We start from the raw sequence: 20,815 nt of genomic DNA on the forward strand, positions 1-20,815 counted from the left end.
AGCCCTTACATCGAGGCATGACATCGCAGATCATTTATACACCCAAATTCCGGGTCATAATAGTATATAAGCTCTGATCAACAGCTCAATAAAGTAAGTTACAAACCTAAACACCCACAAGACTCATTACTTCCATCACCAGGTGACTCTCGTCAAGTCATCCTAGCACAGTTCTTCGATCGCCTGTGGTCCGGCACCGTACTACTCTAGTTACCTGTTTCGGGAAGTGATCGTCCTCTTCTATCTAGTGTCCCTGTGCCAGCGACTAGTGTCCAGTACCCTCCGCGGTGTGACCCCAACATACTGTTTACCACCGGTTATACGAACATTCGTTAACTCACCCCCACACAGTCCTATATCGCCTGTGGTCCGACACCGTGCTACCCGTAGTTACCGTGTTGCGACGCGATCATACTGTCATACACAGCGTCCCCGTGACCGCGACGAGCGTACGTGACCCGTACCTCGTCTAGTCAGATTAGACAAGAACATTGCTGACCACGACGTGATCCTTTACCAACAAAGGATCACACTTCAGCATCCGCCTTCCACGTAGGCAAGACACATGCCGGTTTCGCACAGGTAAGATGTCCTTACACAATCGCCTGTCAAGCCTATCTTAAGAACCGCAGTCGGCTACGAATTACTGAGGCTGTACCTGAAAACAACCTGTCGACATCATTCATCGAGCATACAAACCAAAACAGAATCGACACCGAAGGCCCCCAGACGAACTTCAGCCAACATCAAGATCACAACAGGAGATCAAGTCAAAGGAGACTCCACAATTGACACGGTGATCCGACAGTTTGAGAAAAGATGCAACGAATTGGAATCATCATTAACATTAGCCTCGAACGTTCCAACCGTCACCCCAGCCCTAGAAAGGCACCTGTATCTCCATTGGGCGTTACTGAGGAAAGCCCACGACGAATTGGATAGCACACCTGGGGCCGCAGCTCTGGCAGAAGCAGAGCTATCCCAATTCAACACATTATATGAGGAAAACGAAATGAAGCTGCCTCGAGAAAACGACGCGCCAATGAGCCCAAACTTGGCACTTCCGCCAAGTAGCGTTCCGGAATTCAATGGCGAGTATCTAGACTGGCCACGGTTACATGACCTCTTTGTAGAGTAAGTACATAATAAACCAGCCAGTCAAAAACTACATATTCTATAGAGCTTGCTTCGTGGTGAAGCGAGGAACGTCTTGACAGACACAGCCTTCTCACAGGGTGGCTATGACGACACCTGGTTGCGATTGAAGACCACGTACCAGAACGGAAAGATACTAGTATTCGCCGCCATAGCAAACATCGTTGACTATAAGCCTATAGATAGCTTTTCGCGCCAACTCAGGGCCTTACATGACACGATCAAAAATTCAATGAGTACTTTAAGCAACCTGGAAATCTGCACATAGAGCTGGGATCCAATTATAGGGTTTTTAGTGCGTCGAAAACTAGATCAGTATACGTTAGCCGCTCTCGAAGATTCAGCCAACTCACTGACATAAGTCCCGTTGCTGCAAAGTGTTTTAGCCTTTTCAGAACGGCGCTCCGGCATGTTGGAAACATTTGATGCTCAACACATGGGACATAAGAAACATTGGTATCACAATTGTAAAATTTGCAACATAGGCTCACACCGGCCGTTATCCTGCTACATGTTTCGAAGAATGGATCCGGACGACCGTCGGCAGGCAAAAACGAAGATGGCAGGCTGTGCCAATTGCCTGTCAACCTACCATAAGACAAGCAGTTGCCCATCTCCAATGACCTGTGGTTTTTCCGTCAACTGCATCATTCCAAGCTGCACAAACATCCGGAATCCACGGCGCCGTTTGTTGCCATTGCTACCCAAGGTTAACCATTGCAAGCGAAGGATGCTTCAGGTCCAAATCAGCAAGCCCCAATGATCAACAAGGTGTCTGCGTTGGCCCTCGAACAACAGCCGAATACGAATATTACTCGCCACAGCCACTGTGGCAGTATAAGGAAAAACTGCAAAACGAGAAAATTGTCGCGCAATCATCGACCTTTGCTCTCGGCTGAATCTCGTGTCCAGAAGGATGGCAGATCAACATGCGCTCCCCACCTCCAGCACATCGCTAAGTATTTAAGGAGTTGGAAAACAGGCGCAGGGATCTTCGTGACGGACACGTGTGCTGCTGTCATCGTTAAGTTCAAGCTTTCAGAAGGAGATCGATGTGTTTATCTTACCACAACTGACGAAAAACTAAACGTCGGAATCCATAGATGAAGAACTTAGTATTCCGCTCGGTAGTGTTGGCGGACCCAAAGCTCAGTCAAATACCTCGGCTCCCGAGGTATATCACGGTTGATAAGACCCGGACTTAAGCCAACTCTACAAGAAGCCACTCTTGGGTGGATTGTTTTTGGCGCAGTGAGGCGAAAATTGCCAGCAGCCTCAGAAGGAAATATTACGACAATAACACGGGAGGATTTGGAAGGTAGATATGTTTAACACCGAGTTACCTGCAATGACAGTCCAAGAGAGACTTTGTGAAATCAAATTCTGCCCGGATCAACGACTAATGGTAAGGTTGCCGTTCGCAGAAAATCCAAGGGTACTAGGAAAAACATGAGCTTTGGATCAACGAAGATTTTCCCATTATGAATGAGTATGAATGGTTGAATCACATGACGGAGGTACTGAACTGGATAAGGAAGACACAACCCATTGGTAGGCTTTTTGAAATGATAGTCAGGTATTGACTACCATTGAGCTCGCCAGGCGGCCGCTTTCACCGGCAGAACCAGCAGCCATTCAACTGCACGTATTTTCTGGTCAGAAGTCGCTTATGGAACGGCTGCTTATCTTCGTACGGTCACGTCCACCGGTACAATTGTAGGTAGCCTGCTGTGCGCAAAATCGCGAGTGGCACCCTTGGCAAAACAAACATTGCCTAGACTAGAATTTTGTGCAGCTGTGCTACGAGCTGAGCTAGCAGAAAGAATCCAAGGGGATCTAAGGATAAGGATCGATAACGTCCAATATTGGACGGACTCGACAATAGTTTAAGCATGGATAAACGCAACAGCATCATCGTTTCACACGTTCGTGGCAAACCGAATTGCTTGGATTCACGAACTAATAAATCCAGAGCAATGGGCGCATGTATCATTGGAAGGCAACCCAGCAGACCTTGCGTTAAGAGGGCTTTCAACTTAAACGAAAGGAGTTGTGGTTTAATGGCCCGCTAATTCTGAAAACGAACAAAGAAGCCCGGAAAAAACAAACTAAGCACGTTATAAACAAGATGGACCCAGAACAACCGACTTTAACCAATCAAGTCCTGAGTCAAATCAAAATCGAAGATTGGACCACTGAAATCAGTCACCATGGGTCATTTGACACGCTGGTAGGAACACAGCCTGGATTTTACGGTTTGGAAACAATTGTCGAACAGACGCTCAGAGAGAATCAGGACCAATAACGCTGGAAGATCGAGATAAAGGCGTTACAATAATAGTGCGACACTCGGCTGAGGAACTTGTGAGATGGTTCCAAAGTCGCCTAGCTGGGGCAACCGAGCTGGTCGCAGGTTGCGGATAGCGGACGACCTCTCTCGAGGCCAACTGTGAATAAGCTGGTGGGATAAGTCAAACACGGAATCGTGGACGGAAACCCCAGTAAACAAACAGTCCCGAACAGCCAGCGGGTATTTTTGCAACCAAGCAATACCGACGATACGAGTTGTTCAGCCGCATCTAAATAGTTGCTTTACACAAGCCCACTCCCAACACAACACCTACCCAACTCCCATCCCAAACAACATTTCACTCCGGGCCGGACTACGGTGTAATACGGACCGTGCCAAGAGTCAGCCTGGCTGGGGGCCCGGATCAAAACTAGCCCAGTCTCAAACGGTGTGCTCAGGGACATGGCGACCCCCTGTTCTAATTATCGCCTTACCCGGGCATCGCGGATCTCTGCCCGGGCGGACTTTTCCCCTTCTCCGCAACTCGTGGGACCTAATTATGGATCAAAAAACAGAAGAAAGCAAGACAAAAAACATAGAGACGGGTACTCTTAAAAAACCCATGGATAAGACGAACACTGGTTCCACCTTCCATACCAGCACGGCCCAGAATGGGCCGCATCCCAAACTGGGGATGATGGGTGGCAGAAAGCCAACCGCAAACGACTCCGCGACGTGCGCATCTGCGCCGAAAGCAACGGTAGGCACTGCCAAGGCGCTCGGGCCACCCGCTGGTGCAAAATATACATACGCAGAAAGGCGGACTGCCGCCCAGACTCTGCGCTCACACACCAGGAGCACCGTTGCCACGCCTTCGGCTGAATGGCTAAAGAAGGTAGAGTGGGCAAGGAAGGTGCTCCCAAACTACGGGCAGGAAAAGCCCACTCAAGAGGCGACTCAGGCGAAAAGGCAGCGATCCCTCGAACTACCCGGGCCATCGGCGAAGAGATCAAAGATCCAGCCATCGGTCTCTTTCGCCGAAATCACGAAGAATCGTGTATTACTTGGCCTGATTGACAGGGGAAATCCGGAGGGCAGGATCCCCAGAAACAAGTGGAAGGCAGTGGAGTCCCACCTTTCCCTCATTTGCCTGCGCATGGTACGAGAGAAGCCAGGCACCTCGCCCTGCTGCATGGACGCGGGCTGGTACCAGGGCAGCGTCAAGGTGGTAGCATGCGACAGTCAGCGGTCGGCTGATATGTACAAAGAGGCGACAAGCAAGCTCGGCAAGGTTTACGAAGGGGCGAACATCGTTGCGCTTGACTGGTGCGATGTCCCCAGTAGACCCCGAGCCAGGATCTGGCTTCCAGCAGCGATCAAGGCGCCGGAGGACATCCTCTTCATGTTGCAAGAATGCAACCCGCACCTCCCCACGAAGGACTGGAAAGTCGTCAAGGTGGAAGAACATGAAGGGGATGTCAACCAGGCGGTTTTGGTCCTGAACAAGGAGTCAGTTGCTCCGATCGAGACTGCTCGAGGAGTGCTGAACTTCGGGTTCAGTGCGATACACATCAAGGTGTATAAGGGCGACTCCAACGCCGCTAGCAGCTCTGCCGGCAACCCAGCCGAGCAGGTGCTTGCTGAGGAGTTGGAGGCACCTGGTGGGCCGGAGGACGGCTACTCTATCGATTCGTCGCTAAGCAGAGAGATGCGAGCGCTCGGACCAGCAATCGAGGACGTAGACCTCAGCGACACAGAGGAGGCCCACGTCACTGTGGTGGAGGTTGAAGCTGTAGATGTCACTTAGACTTCTACAAATAAACCTTCACCACAGTAAAGCAGCGTCTGCTGCACTTCTGCTTCGCCTGACCGAAGGCGGAGCCGACCTAGTCCTCGTACAGGAACCTTGGGAAGTAGGAGGCAAGGTTGCTGGACTAGGAACAAAGGAATACAAGCTTATGCTTGACCCCAAAGAAGGTAAAATTCGAACCTGCATATTAGCCAAATGGCATCAGGCATTAGTATATTTCTACTTCGCAATTACAGCAAAGGAGACAACACCGCAGTAAGCCTGGAGCTGCAAAGTGGCTCAATAAGGGTTCTATCGGCCTACTTGGCCTTTGAAAAAGAAAACCCCCTAGATGCGCTGGTCAGAGGAATGGCAGAGGAATGCGAAAAGCTCAAGAGCGGATTGGTAAAAGGCTGTGACGCCAACGCCCATCACACCCAGTGGGGTTGCCCAAGCAACAACGACAGAGGTGAGTCTCTTTTTGATTTTATTCTAAATTCGAACCTATTCTTATGCAACAGGGGCAATGTCCCTACTTTCAAAACTAAAGCCAAACGATCATAGATCTAACCTTGGTATCAGATTCACTCGTAGGCACAGTCAAAAACTGGGCAGTCACTGACGAGCACTCCTTTTCGGACCATAGATTCATAGAAACTGTATTGTCCCTTGATTCGCCCTTGCCGGTCAGCTTCGCTAACCCCAGACGAGCCGACTGGCACATGTGCAAAGAAGTCCTGACAAATATTCTCCCCATGGAAACGTCAGAAAGCATCACAAACCCACAGGAGCTGGACGAAACAGTATACAAATTCACAGAGGCATGCAACACTGCCTTCAAAGTGGCATGCCCCACAGGGAAACCAAGAGGAAGAAGGAAAAAACCCCCGGGTGGACCCAACAACTATTAATCCTCAGAACCAACTGCAGATGCCTGTTTAACAGAGCAAAGGCGGGAAATGAGGACACTAATTGGCTGAACTACAAGTATGAACTAACCTCCTACAAAAAGGCCATTAGAAGAGCAAAACGAACGGCATGGCAGACCTTCTGCTCTGACATAGAAAAAACAACTGATGCCGCAAGGCTCTGGAAAATACTCTCTAAGACAGCCACGCCTTTGGGCTATCTTCAAAAAGCAAATGGATCACGGTCAGACTCCAGTAAAGAGTCCTTGGACCTGCTCCTAGACGCTCACTTCCCGGGGAGCCAACAAGCAGGTCATCCTCCTGAAAGAGGAGCAGGAGAGGGAATCGAATTAGATCCACTCCTATGAGACCGCAACATGAAATGGTCCATTCATAGTTTCAAACCATACAAATCGCCGGGACCGGACGGGATAACACCGGCTCACATCCAACAGGCAGGACAAATAGCCATAAACTGGTTGAAAAAAATCTTCCAATCCATCCTGGCGGTAGGAGAACTACCAACACCATGGCAAGAAACAGAGGTGGTTTTCATTCCCAAGGCAGGGAAGGCCACTCACATCACAGCAAAGAATTTTAGGCCAATAAGCCAAACATCATTCCTGCTTAAGAGCTTTGAAAGAATGATAAGCCTACACATAAGGGCCACCGTAGACCCGACACAAATATCAGAAGCACAACACGCTTACACCAAAGGTAAGTCAACTGAATCGGCGCTACACTTGGTGGTAAGCAGCATCGAGAAATCACTCAACATCAAGAAATACACACTGATCGCCTTCCTGGATATAGAGGGAGCCTTTAATAACGTGCTTCCCACTGCTTAAACAGAATCTCTCACAGAACTAGGGGTTGAGCCGCCAATGGTGAGGCTAATCCATAACTTGCTGATATGCAGAATGGTCACAGCCACACTAGGGCCCTCAACCCAGATTAGACTAGTAAACAGAGGCACCCCGCAAGGAGGTGTACTATCACCCCTCTTGTGGAATATCGCAGTAAATAAACTACTGCGGCTTCTAGAAGGAGGATGTTGTAAGGTCGTGGCATACGCAGGCGACGTCGCCATCATCTTTAATGGAAAATATCCACAAACACTTTGCGATCTTATGACCGCTAAACTTAAAATACTATCGGAATGGACGAAAATGAACGGACTCGGGGTAAATCCATCGAAAACAGAACTTGTTCTATTTACAAATAGGTACAAAATTCCACAACTTAACCCACCCATTTTAAACATTTGTAATCTCTCTTTTAGCGATCACGCCAGGTACTTGGGGTTAATACTAGATAAGCGCCTCAAATGGGTCTTAAACAACCAAGAGAGAACCAAAAAAGCGACCATTGCACTTTACTCCTGTAAAAACGAAATCGGGCTAAGATGGGGCATGTCCCCAAGAATAGTTCACTGAAATACACAGCAGTAGTCAAGCCAATTCTTCTGTACGGAGTGGCTTTGTGGTGGACCGCCTTGCACAAACAAAGCATACTAACTCCTCTAAATAAAGTATTAGTGGAGCCCTTCGAACCACCCCGAATGAAGCGCTGAATGCGATCTTGAACCTCCCTAGCCTGGACTTAGCAGGCATGGAAAGGGCCAAATCGGCAGCTATTCGACTGAGGGACTCAGGGCAGTGGAAAGCCCAATTTTATGGCCATGCTAAAATTCTCCAGCATGATAAATCGATTCCGAAGATCACGGATCTATGCAAATCCATTGAATATAGTAACACACCCTTTGAGGCCCTGATTCCTGATAGAGAGGAATGGGAACAGGGCCGACCGGGCACGACAAACGCAATCTGTTTCTATACAGATGGCTCCAAATTAGAAGGACACGTTGGCGGAGGTGTATACTCCGAACAATTAGATATTAGGAAGTCATTCACTGTAGCGTCTTTCGGGCGGAGGTCCTCGCAATAAAAGAAGCACTAACCTGTTTAGGGAACTTTAGCCTCCAGAGAGGACACCTAAACATATATAGTGACAGCCAAGCGGCTATTAAGTCGATCGGTATGCCCATGGCTACTTGCAAGCTAAACATAAAAAACCACTTCAACACACTAGCCAACACCCATTGGCAAAACGCACCACAGTGTCGCATCTCTCACCAGACATGGCCTGTGATAAACAACAAAAAAACCTCGGAGTTAGGGATGAGGAAGAAGTGGAAACGGTAGAACACCTTCTCTGCTTCTGCCCAGCCCTATGCAGACTCAGACTGAAACACTTAAGAAGCCCCTTCATTGACGATCTTACCGAAATATCGGAGATTAATCTCAAAAGCATAAGTGCCTTTATTAAATCTTCCGGGTGGAAGACATGCTGATCAGCTTAACTAACACAGGCTGAAACTTCTAGAAACGGGACCCTAGAGAAGGAAAAAACGAGATTATGCGGTATCACAATGGACCCATTGTGTCGGACTATAGTCCGACAGCCGCCCTAACCTAACCTAATAGTGCGACAGATACAAGGAATAGCATTCCAGACTACTATAGCTAAATTGCAGAAGAACGGTTGTGTGGCAGTATCAGATCCTTACTGGTCGTAAGACCCGTTTCTGGACAATTCCAAGGTGCTGAGAGTGGGAGGGCGACTACAAAATTCAAGTCTAGCATTCGATGAAAAACATCCTATGTTGCTACCAGCAGTTCATGAAGTAACGCGGCTCATATTTGAGAACAAGCATCAGCAGCTTAAGCATTGTGGCCCTCAGGCACTATTGGCAAACACGCGACAACAATTCTGGACGATCAAAGGAAAACAACTCGCATTGACGACAGCACGACGCTGCATCACCTGCTGCCGAGCTCGGCCAAGGTTGTTAAATCAGATCATGAGTCAGATCGGGTACAAATTACAAGACCGTTTAACATTAGTGGGGTGGATTATTGCGGACCATTCCTTGTTCATTACAAAATCCGAGGAAAGAAACCCCATTAGGTCTATTTAGCTATTTTTTGTTGTTTCACCACCAAGGCAGTACATGTAGAAGTTGTATCGGATCTAACCACTCAAGCATTTTTGGCAGCACTTAAAAGATTCAATGGGCGGAGAGGAGTCGCAAGGTGCATCTATTGTGACAACGCCACGAATTTTGTCGGGGCGAAAAATGAGTTGCGAGAGCTAAAAACTACGATACATTCGGATAAGGCTCGGGAAACAATTACGAAAACATGCTCGTAACTAGGAACGGAGTTTCATTTTATTCCCCCGCGGCAGCAGTAAAATCAGCAAAACATTTGTTGATCCGCTCGGTGTCAACGGCAGATTTGACATATGAAGAATTAGAAACAGTTGTCATCGACATAAAGGCAATATTAAACTCACGGCCTCTCACTCCCATTTCTTCCAGCCCACGCGATTTTTCTGCATTGACTCCAGGACATTTCTTGATCGGAGGACCACTAACCGCATCTCCCGATATTCATAACAAGGAGGTACGATCTGGGCTAGTGACAAGATGGAAACGAGTAGACAAGGTCAGACAAGATTTTTGGAAAAGATGGAGCCACGAGTACCTGCAAGAATTACAAAACCGATCAAAATGGACAAGGAAACAAAAGACATTTGCCGTCTCCTACGGTGGTGATAAAAGAGGATCATATGCCGTCGTTGCAGTGGCCACTAGGGAGAATAGTTACGGTACACGCAGGAAAGGACGGCGCAATCCGAGTCGTCAACGTCCGGACCTCAGCAGGAGAATGCAAGAGAGCAATTCATCGTCTGGCGATCTTACCACTAGACACCCAAGTGGTACCCGAAGATGTGAAGGAAAATGTCAGAAGGTCGCCAAGATTATGTACCAACTCATAGTGTTGCTGGCAGTTGCCAACACCACCCAAGGCGTCCCGAATATGGTAGAACCTCCAGTAAAGGTGGTTACATTACCAGATAACACGGGAACATATATAGAATTAAGCAAAAGAATAGCAGAATGTACAATCATGTCATAATTTGATCTACGGTTATTGGCAAAGGAACTCTCTGGATTTAAGAAGCACATCGAACAATTATCAACCTGGTGCCTCAAAAGCGGATCCTGTCCAACAATATTACATTTGCTTGAACAAGAGGCAAGTGAGCTATATAATGGCCAACAGCTGTTCGATAATCATCGACAACGGAGAATAGCTTTGATTCTGGTAGGACATCTCGCCAACGGGCTGTTTGGAGTACTAGCAGGATCCAAGCAAATGAATTGTACAACACACATCTGCTGAAAAATCAGACTTCAGTTTTAGATAGCACGATAAACGTGATGAGAACCAGTAATGATGACATGTAACGCAGGATAAGGCACATGGAAACACACGTCACAGACCTTGAAAATACCATAAGGACTGGGAACATGGCACAAGTATCGTCAGAGCTAGCACTAATAGCAGGGCACATTAAGAAGACACAGGCAGCAGTCATCAATATTATAACCGAACTAAAAAAAGTATAGTCAGCCCAGCTTTAGTTTCCGTAAGTCAGCTACGAAAGGAGCTGATAAACATACAGGCCCATCTCCCCAAGGGGAAGCGACTACCTGTTACACAAGATACGCTGCATGATATCTATCATGTGATGGTCTCAGAAGTCAAGGAATTGGACGACACCCTTGTATTCCATACTAAGATACCATTAGTTGATGAAGAGGACGACGTATATCAGCTGACACCGATTCCAGTCGTTACCCAAGATTATATAATCGCGAAGGAGACGGAGACCAAGAATCTAGCGATTAGTGATCAACGAGATCGACATTTTGCATTAACCATAAAGGAGCTGAAACAATGCACGAAAATGTCAAAGGGACCATTGTTATGCAATATAAAAAAAACTACGCTAGGTCCAGCGCATGAGCAATTCCAATGCGCTTTGGCAGGCATTCAAGCTGACCAAAAAACCAACTGCAGACCCGAAAGGATTAACACAACAAGTATATGGTATCCTCTCGATGCTCCAAATTCTTGGATTTTCGCTACAACGAAAGATTTAATGCTAACCTATGTTTGTGGGGATAAACGAGTAAAAACACAAGTTCATAATGGTGGAATCCTGACGATGAATGCTGACTGCATTGCAAGGAGTCCAATCATTACGTTACAGGGACACCCGGCTATAAGGTCAACGATACCACACATCTTATCAAGAGACGAATGCAGGAGAGTCGGCAAGACACGAGCACACACAGCAGGACAGCGGACAAGTTAGATCATCTGCAGGAAGAAGTCTATCAACTACAAGAGCAGCAAGAAAGAGGGGATTTAGAATATGGAAGGGAACTACGTTAAAACAATCTCCATTGCAATAGGTCTCGTAATATTACTGTTGTTAGCAGCAATTGTTGTACTCATCAGAGAGGTTAAGGGTACAAGAAGGTTTCATCAAGAGAACATCGAGGAACAGAGCGTCGCTTCTCCAATACCTATGAGTCGGATGAAAAAGCTCACAACCACAGAATAAGAAAAGCCGCTGCTATTTAGGACTGTTTTTAGTTTAATATATAAAAAAAAGGGGGAGAACGTGGTCATTACGCGTGGCCCGAATCACTATTGGAGTCATAATACATCTCCAGGAGATCGGCAGTTGGCACTGGAGGACCATGCAAGGTAACCGCAAGCACAGCCAACCGAGCAACAGTGAAACGATCTTAAGGAAAAAGGATGAAGGAGCCCTCGTGGACCGTCACAGGCCGGCTTGGAGGATAACGCAGGCCATCTACGAGGGTGGTCCGATAAGTACTTAGCCTCCAAAAGAAAAACGAAAATTGATTTATTTCTCAACATAATCTCCTTTTACCTCGATACACTTGACCCAGCGATCTTTAACTTCGTTAACCCGTCTAAAAAATACGTTTTCTCGAGGTCTGCCAAATAGGCCTCTGTGGCGGCGACGACCTCCTCATTCGACGCAAATTTCTGTCCAGCGAGTGACTTTTTTAAGTTCGTGGCCCAATTCGACCAATTTGGACTTGGCGAGTGCGGAAGTGTGAGCTGGTGCGTTGTCTTGATAGAAGAGCACTTTTTTCTTCGCAAAATGGGGCCGTATTTTCTGCAATTCAGCGGCGAATCGGCCCAATAATTTGGCATAGTACAGCCCTGTGACCGTTTTGCCCCTCTCCAGGTAGTCGATGTAGATCACACCTTGTGAATCCCAAAAAACGGTGGCCATCACCTTTCCGGCCGATGGGACAGTCTTCGCCTTCTTCGGAGCAGGTTCGCGGTGAAGTCCACTGTTTCGACTGTTCCTTGGTCTCTGATGTGTACCAGTGGATCCATGTTTCGTCGACGGTCACGAAACGACGCAGAAATTCCTTCGGATTGCGCTTAAACAGCGTCAAACACTGCTCTGAAGTGGTCTCACGGTTGCGTTTGTTGTCCGGAGTGAGCAAAAGCGGCACCCTTCGCGCCGACAGCGGAGAACGGATCAAGACTAAACGGTGTCGACGACATACAATACATAGAAGCCTGGGATGTTATCCAGTAAGGACCAACAGTTGGGAACACGAGTACAACACATCGAACCGTCAATATCCAGAACGATTTCGTAGTGACCAGCAAACACCATTGCGATAAACTAGAACCGACGCCCAGAACACTAAGTTTTATAGATGATTAACGAAACCTCAGCAAAAACGAGTATACTTAATGGTAAACTAAGCAATTTATTTATTTAATTTACTTAATACTTAAGTACAGATAAAGGCAGAGTCGACGTCGCGTTCAACACCGGAATCTGAACAATCGTCCCAGGATGACACGTCGGCACGCAAAAAAAGGGGTATCGCTACGGTGCAAGGCCAGGACAGCACGCCGAAAAACCAGGACGGACCCATCGTCCAATAAGAGAAAGGACTCCGGATGAAGTTGGAAAGCGCGATCAGCTGGATATCGTAGGTTACGCCAAACGAAACCAATCGGACTACCTATCCACAGTTGGTTTCCTCGACGAAAGATTTTGGAACCATTTGGGTAAAGAAAGTACAGAACTTGTGGGAGACGAATAAAATTTTCGTCGCATGCGAACTGAAACATGAGATCTGTATAAGGGACGAGCAAAATATCGACAACTGACAAATAGTGGCTGCAAAAGTGGGACAGTTGGCCAAGACTCAGCGGAACAGCCCAACAATCAGCGTGACATTGCAGCTTAGACGACCAGTTAACGAACTAGAAGCTAAATTAGGTCAACCCAAATACAGGTGCAGCCCCAACATAGAGGCATGACACAGCAGATCATTTATATATGGTGGACGTTGATGCACTACGAGCAGTACAAACAAGTGGCCCAACGACACCAAGCACGTGCTTGTTACGCGCGGGGCCCTTTTATCAATTTGGGCAAAAAATACGAGTTCGCGAGGAAGATACAAAAAACAAATAGAGACGGGACACAAATGAAAATAAAAGAAGCATCTAAAAATGAAGCAAATGAGTTAAAATATTAGTTTTTAGTACCGGGATAGAAGTTGAAGTGCAAATTAAATGATAAAGGTTGTTATAATTATTACATAGAACGCGAAAGGGCTCGTGCAGACAAAAATTAGATGTACATCGTGGCAAATTTAGGGGATAATAATTTCGTGTTAGTCTAACAGGAACATTGAAAGTTAGGCGGTTTACAAGTTCTACAGAATCAATATCACCTCTTATAAGATTATGCATAAAAATAGTACCAAGCATTGTTCTACGATTTGCAAGGGTAGGTAAATTAAGCAATAGTAATCTACTCTGATAGGAAGGTAGCCTTATGTTTTGATCCCAGTTCAAACTACGAAGGGCAAAAAGAAGAAATTTTTTTTGTACCGACTCAATACGGTCAATATGCACTTGATATTGTGGACTCCAAACCGAAGAACAATATTCCAAAATAGGACGGACAAGGGAGGTAAATAATAATTTGGTTGTATAAGGGTCATCAAATTCTTTTGACCAACGCTTTATAAACCCAAGAACACTCATGGCCTTGCTGACAGTGGACATTATGTGGCAATCAAATTTAAGTTTTGGGTCCAGAAGAACGCCTAAGTCATTAACTGAATATATACGATCGAGTGGCGTATTTTGAAGAAAGTAACTAACAAAAGTAGGAGTACCCCTATGAAAAGTCATAACGTTGCATTAAAGGCAGTTCAAATTTAAAAGGTTATACTCACACCATCCCTGAAAACAATCAATATCTGACTGTAAGTTGAAACCCGACGCTATATTATTATGTGATAAACAAAGCTTAACATCATCAGCATCCATTAGTACACGAGAGTGTGTTATGATAGAGGGAAGATCGTTAATAAACAAAGTAAACAGCAAAGGGCCCAAATGACTACCCTGAGGCACTCCAGATGTCACATAGATCAGTTTTGAGGCAGCGTTCTTGAATATAACCCTCTGAGTCCTACCATTCAAATAACTTGAAATCCAAGTTAATAGATTACATGGAAACCCAAGCTGATTTAATTTGGATAAGAGAAGAGAGTGGTTGACAGAGTCAAAGGCCTTACTAAAATCTGTGTATATAACGTCAGTCTGCATTTTATTCTTAAATCCATTTATTACAATAGATGACAATTCCAGAAGGTTGGTGGTGGTCGATCTTCGCTTAACAAAACCATGCTGACACGGTGATATTAGCGAGGAACATAAATGTTGAGAAGTAATAATACGTTCAAATGCTTTAGGAATTGCCGACAATTTAGAAATACCTCTGTAATTCTGGGCATCCGCCTTCGCACCCTTTTTGTGAAGTGGAATGATAAAAGAGTCCTTCCAGATAGTAGGAAAAACTGACGATGAAATAGACAAATTAAAAAGTTTAAGAATCGGTTTACATATGGTTGACGCACAAAACTTAAGCACACACCCGGGGAGTCCATCAGGACCGGGAGAATAAGTTGGCGTTGTTTTTTCTAAGTCTTTTACGAGAGAAATTTCCGTAATTTCAGGGGTAAAGATACAATTTGCCTTATTTAAGGGATTAGGGTAGTTAGAATTTGACCAAGCAGCCGAACTATAAGTAGTTTGGAAAAACTCGGCAAATAAATCAGCAATTTCAGAATCCGTCGATGCCTCCATTGAGTTAAAACGTACCGATGAAGGCAATGCTGACGACTTACGCTTGGCATTGACAAAGTTGTAAAACTGCTTCGGATCATTTGAAAATTCAAATTTACACCGACTTAAATACATAGAATAGCAATGACTATTGAGAACATTAAAATCCGATCGAGCCACCACATATTTCGAAAAATCAGATGGCTTACCCGATTTCTTATACTTTTTATAAGTGTTTGTCTTAAGGTTTTTAAGACTTTGAAGCGCATTGGTAAACCAAGGTGGCCTGTTTGTCTTTGAAGGAAACCTATCAGGAACGCATTCATTAAAAAAGGTATCTAACACTATATAGAAGTGTTCAGTGGCACTTTCAATATCCATACAATTGTACAATTCTGTCCAATTATATTGAGAAATCATGTCGTTAAGTTTTTTATAGTTACATTTTCGGAAACATCTCACTTTAGTTTGAGAAACTAAAGGAGAGAGGGTATCAACGCATGGGAGGCAGATTGTCAATTCCATTGTTGGATGATATCGGTCTTCAGGTACAACAAGAGCGTCAATTCTAGATACCGTGACTTCAGACGGTTCTGAAACAAACACAAGATCTAGTTGTCTATTTAATGAATTCCGTATAAAGCTTACTTGCTGTAAAGATAATTCTAGAAGACCATCTACAAAATCATGGGCGGATAGAGGTATCGCGACTAGTGAGTCAGTAGGAGGAGACCAAGAAATATCAGGGAGATTAAAGTCACCCAAAACAATCAAAAGGTCACTGTTAGAAAGAAGGGATAGAACATATTTTATCGCAGACAGGTGGTGCTCATAAATTATTAAATCAGAGCCAGGTGGAATATAGGAACATGTAACTAATATTGAGAATGATTGCAAGGAAACTTTCACACTAACAAATTCAATTTCATTGGGAGTATCAGAGTGAATTCTCTCGGATGTTAGACTAGTGCTAACGGCAATCAGCACACCGCCACCCCTACGTGATGAGCGATCGGTCCTATAGGCATTAAAATTGTTTGACAGAACTTCATTGTCAGATATCTCTGGTTTCAGCCAAGTTTCCGTAAAAGCCAAAATATCAGCAGTAAATGCAGAGGAGTCAGCATAAAGCTTGGGTAGCTTCATATTTAGTCCCCTAACATTTTGATAAGCCAAAAATAAACTTTTTAGTTTTTTGGCGCAGTGGAGGGTCTGTTATTTGTTCTAGGTTTATTGGGAACAAATTCTTTTATTACTAAATCATCATTAAGCCAAAAGCTTTCAGAAAGTAGTACCTTAAACACATCAGGCGGAGCAAATATTTTAAACGACGATATACTACGAGCATATGAAAATCTAAATTGTTCCACTGAAATATTCTCGGTTGGGAATTTTTCACGAATAAATTCCAAAACATCCTCAGATGTGGTATCTGGGGTGAATCTCGAAACAAATAATTGTTTTCTTTGTGGAACAACTGATAATTTCTTACGTCCCCCAGCAGCAGATTGCACCTCACTAAGCTGAGGGCCAGAAACGGTAACTTCTGTACCTATAGGTACGGTCGGCACCGTAGCCGGCACTGAAGGTTTTTTTACCACCCGACTTCGAGAAGCAGTGACTTCACCTAAAACAGCTGTATCCATAGGCGCAGTGGGTTCACTTACCACAGTGTCAACAGAGACTGCTGCAGCCACCAAGTTCGGATTTGGGGTGGATACCGTGACCGTATTAACTGCCGCTAAGCTGGTTTTTTTACGTTTAGGCGACTCAGTTAGTAATTTTTTATTATTAAATTGGGCACAATCGGAATTGAACCCCTCATTGAGCTGTTTAAAAGCACCAGAGAGATTCAAAAGGCTGTCTCGAGTCTGCTTCATAAAGCTGCTCATCTCAACAACCATTTCCTTGCAGGATCCACATGACCACATGAGTCCAGAATTCTGATCAATAAAGTCTTTGACTCTACCAGTAAATCCTGCACATTTAACGTGCATTATCGACTCGCAGAGCCAGCAGAAAATAAAAGGGTCTTTAGTTGAAGACGAAAGAGTACAATTTTTCTTAGAGCAGACCACAGCCATTTTAAGGAAATTAAATAAAATAAAATAATATATGAAAAATACCTCGAGTAAATTTGGCACTGGGATCAAATTCCAAAACCACTAAGGCACAAAACACGAAAAAAATAAGAGCGCGAGATCGCGTAATAATTTAAATGTAAGAGAGCACAAGAGAAAAAATCTTCTATCGATTGAGCGTTGCTTGTGGGACACTGACAACTTTACGCAGGAACAGTTACAATGTAAAGCATGCAAGAGAGAGAGAGAGTAAGAGACAAGAGAATAGCACACCAAAAGTCTACCAGAAATTTGGCAGGTTCAGAGAGAGTTAAGTTACAGTTGTAATATAGAGCGGGAGAGAGAGTGAGAATCAAAGAGTTTTAGCAAGTTTAGTGAGTATAAGAATTACACTAACAAAGCTAGGAGATTAAACAAATCTAATATAAATGTTAAAATAACTATAATCACTGGGAGATCTAGTAAAAAACACTAAACACACTAACCCAGCGGTTAGACTAAGCTTTGTTAATAAACAAACACAAAACACTCGCAAAAAATCACAGAATAGACAAAAATTCAGAGCACAAGAGTAAACACAACCGTTCACAAGCGACGCTAAATCGAATCCCTATTATACACCCAATTTTCGGGTCATAATAGTATTTAAGCTCTGATCAACAGCTCAATAAAGTTAGTTACAAACATAAACGCCCACAAGACTCAGTACTTCCATCACCAGGTGACTCTCGTCAACTCATCCTACTCTAGATACCTGTGTCGCGACGCGATCGTCATGTTCTATCTAGTGTCCCTGTGCCAGCGACAAGTGTTCAGTACCCCCCCGCGGCGTGACCCCAACACACTGTTTACCACCGGTTACACGAACATTCGTTAACTCACACTCACACAGTCCAATATCGACTGTGGTCCGTCACCATGCTACCCGTAGTTACCGTGTCGCGAAGCGATCATACTGTCATACACAGCGTCCCCGTGCCCGCGACGAGCGTTCATACCCCCCCTCGTCACGCGGAGTGGCCCGAACCTTGTCTAGTCAGATTAGACAAGAACATAATGTATCTTAATTATTTTGCTGATGACAAAGACTGTATTTATTATAAATATATAAACATTCACAACCGTCTTCTTGCGGACTCGCTCCCACGTGTCAAAAGCGGACGCTCTAGCAGCTGGACCAGCGAATGAATTTTTCAGTTACGGACAATCGGAACACTAGACCTACATACGTGTTTTCAAGAACGGTGTTGATAATTTAAGATCGGCGTTCTCCCCAAGCAATTTTCCAGCGTTCATAGTTTCACCAAAATGTTTAGGAGTTGACCCAGCGGCGTTCGTTTTTTATGAACTCAAACTGATTGTTCTCAAATTTGGGTGCACACCATTTTTATTTTTCCATGATTGGGTTTTTCTAAATAAAAGTCTCATACAATCTTTTAGGCCATTTCGTACAGATTCCGCGATATAGCTAAGAATATAAAATCCGATGTTTGCCCACATATTGCCTTGTCCGTGTGAACGCTATGATCTGTGATCTATGATCATTTTACGCTTTCATTTCATGAAATGGGCTGATTCGTGTGTGCATAAACACCGTTTCAAGAATTCGACATCACACGAAAGTTGAGTATTATTTTAACCTAAAGCCTAGTACTCACATCGACCATAACCGCGAGGTCACCATAGGAGTGAGAGAGAGTCAAATATGCGGCCAACGCTTTTCGTCGAGTCTGTTTATCAGCGCGGTAGTCAGATGAGTTAAGGAAATACTTGCAAAAATACCAGATTTAGCGAGAACGCCGTTAGCCGCGGCCCAAAGATTAAGAAATTAAATCTTTAGCGGTGATCGTGCAAAAGCGGTGTAGAAACAACACATAAAAAATAAAAGGTAAACTCAAAAAGCGCATGCAGGACGATAGTGCAGATGAAAAAGAACGCCGACAGCTTGTGCCATTATTAAGGGACGTTACCGACAGGCCAAATCCGCAGAATAGTTGAAGTGCTACTTGGCAGCTAAAGCGGAGATGGAGAGCGCGATGGCTTCTCAGGGTGGTGGAAAAAAGGACGCCCGCTAGGGGACAGCTGAAGGATCCATTACTATACCTATCGATTGACTTAAAAAAAGTGTTGCCACGCGCACTCTAACAAAACCACAAACCACCCATAAACTTCTTAAAATCGCAGAAATGAATTATGATATCTTAGAAACTATCAAGGATAGATCATTTGTCTTATGATTTAAATTTCTTATTTTAGTACGCAGCGCAAGTTTGCGACGCGAATATGCTACGCCCAGTCTTACGCCCACAAGCCGACCAAAAATGTAGCTCCTACAGTTTTAGTGCTCGAAAAAAAATGTTAACTGATTAATATTGATTTCGTCAATACCTATCGATTGATCACAAGCCGCCTACAACTGTGGCATCCACCGTTTTCGTGCTAAAAAAAGATCGATAGGGCGATAGCTGCAGCAGCGGGATGAATCTGGCGGGCGAACTGGCCATTTGAGGATTAATCCCGGTTCGCTCTGAGATTACCATAAATGGCACTCATTTGTCCAATGACCAACTTTTGGGAGAGGCTATGTAATATGGCGGGGGAGGTACCATGACGACGCCATATTGTCTAACCAGGCAGATGCATTTGGAAGTTCAAGAGACATTTTTTGTGCTTAAAACTAAATAAAATTGAGTGATAGGAAAGTTAACATGTTATTTCGTTATTTATTAATAGTCATCTATAAAGCAGTCGGGGTCCCAACACAAAGGGCCCCGGGATATTTACTTGGGAGTTCCACGAATTTCTGCGCGATTTCGGCATACATACCATCCACGATTTGGCTGCCAGAAACCGGTGACCGTTCGACCCGCACAGAGGACCAGCCATAAACGCCTTTCGCAGTCGACGCCGACGACATCCAGCATTTCCCGGTGAGTCCGCTCCGGACTACCACGTCCACCTCGGGAGCTTTCAGCCGTCGCATCGCGGCGTTGGGAAGTACCGCCATTTCGTCGGGCGGTCGAATCTCGGACTGCACTTACGCAACTCACCGTAGTGAGCCAGTTTTCCCTTGTTGCGACCCGTATAGCTGCTGGTCTCCGGCGAGAAGTCTTCAAAGCTATAATCGCCCTCAATGAATTAATCGCCCTCAATTGACAATTAAATACATGTGTACCTTGATTAATGACAGTGATATTTATTTCCCTGTTTAAATGTGAATCCATTCGGATTCTGCCCAAGCAATTTTCCAGCGTTCATAGTTTCACCAAAATGTTTATGATTTGACCCAGCGGCGTTCGTTTATTATAAACGCAAACGGATTGTTCTCAAATTTGGGTGCACAACGTTTTTATTTGTCCATGATTGGGTTTTTCTGAGTAAAAGTCTCATACAAACTTTTAGGCCATTCCCTACAGGTTCCGCGATATAGCTAAGAATACAAAAACCGATGTTTGTGATCTCGGATATTATTATTACTGCGTTTATGCGATGGCCTTTTTTCGCTTTCATTTCATGAAATGGGT

The sequence above is a fragment of the Drosophila suzukii genome, chromosome 3 (genome assembly GCF_043229965.1).
Source record: "Drosophila suzukii chromosome 3, CBGP_Dsuzu_IsoJpt1.0, whole genome shotgun sequence".
NCBI lineage: Eukaryota > Metazoa > Arthropoda > Insecta > Diptera > Drosophilidae > Drosophila > Drosophila suzukii.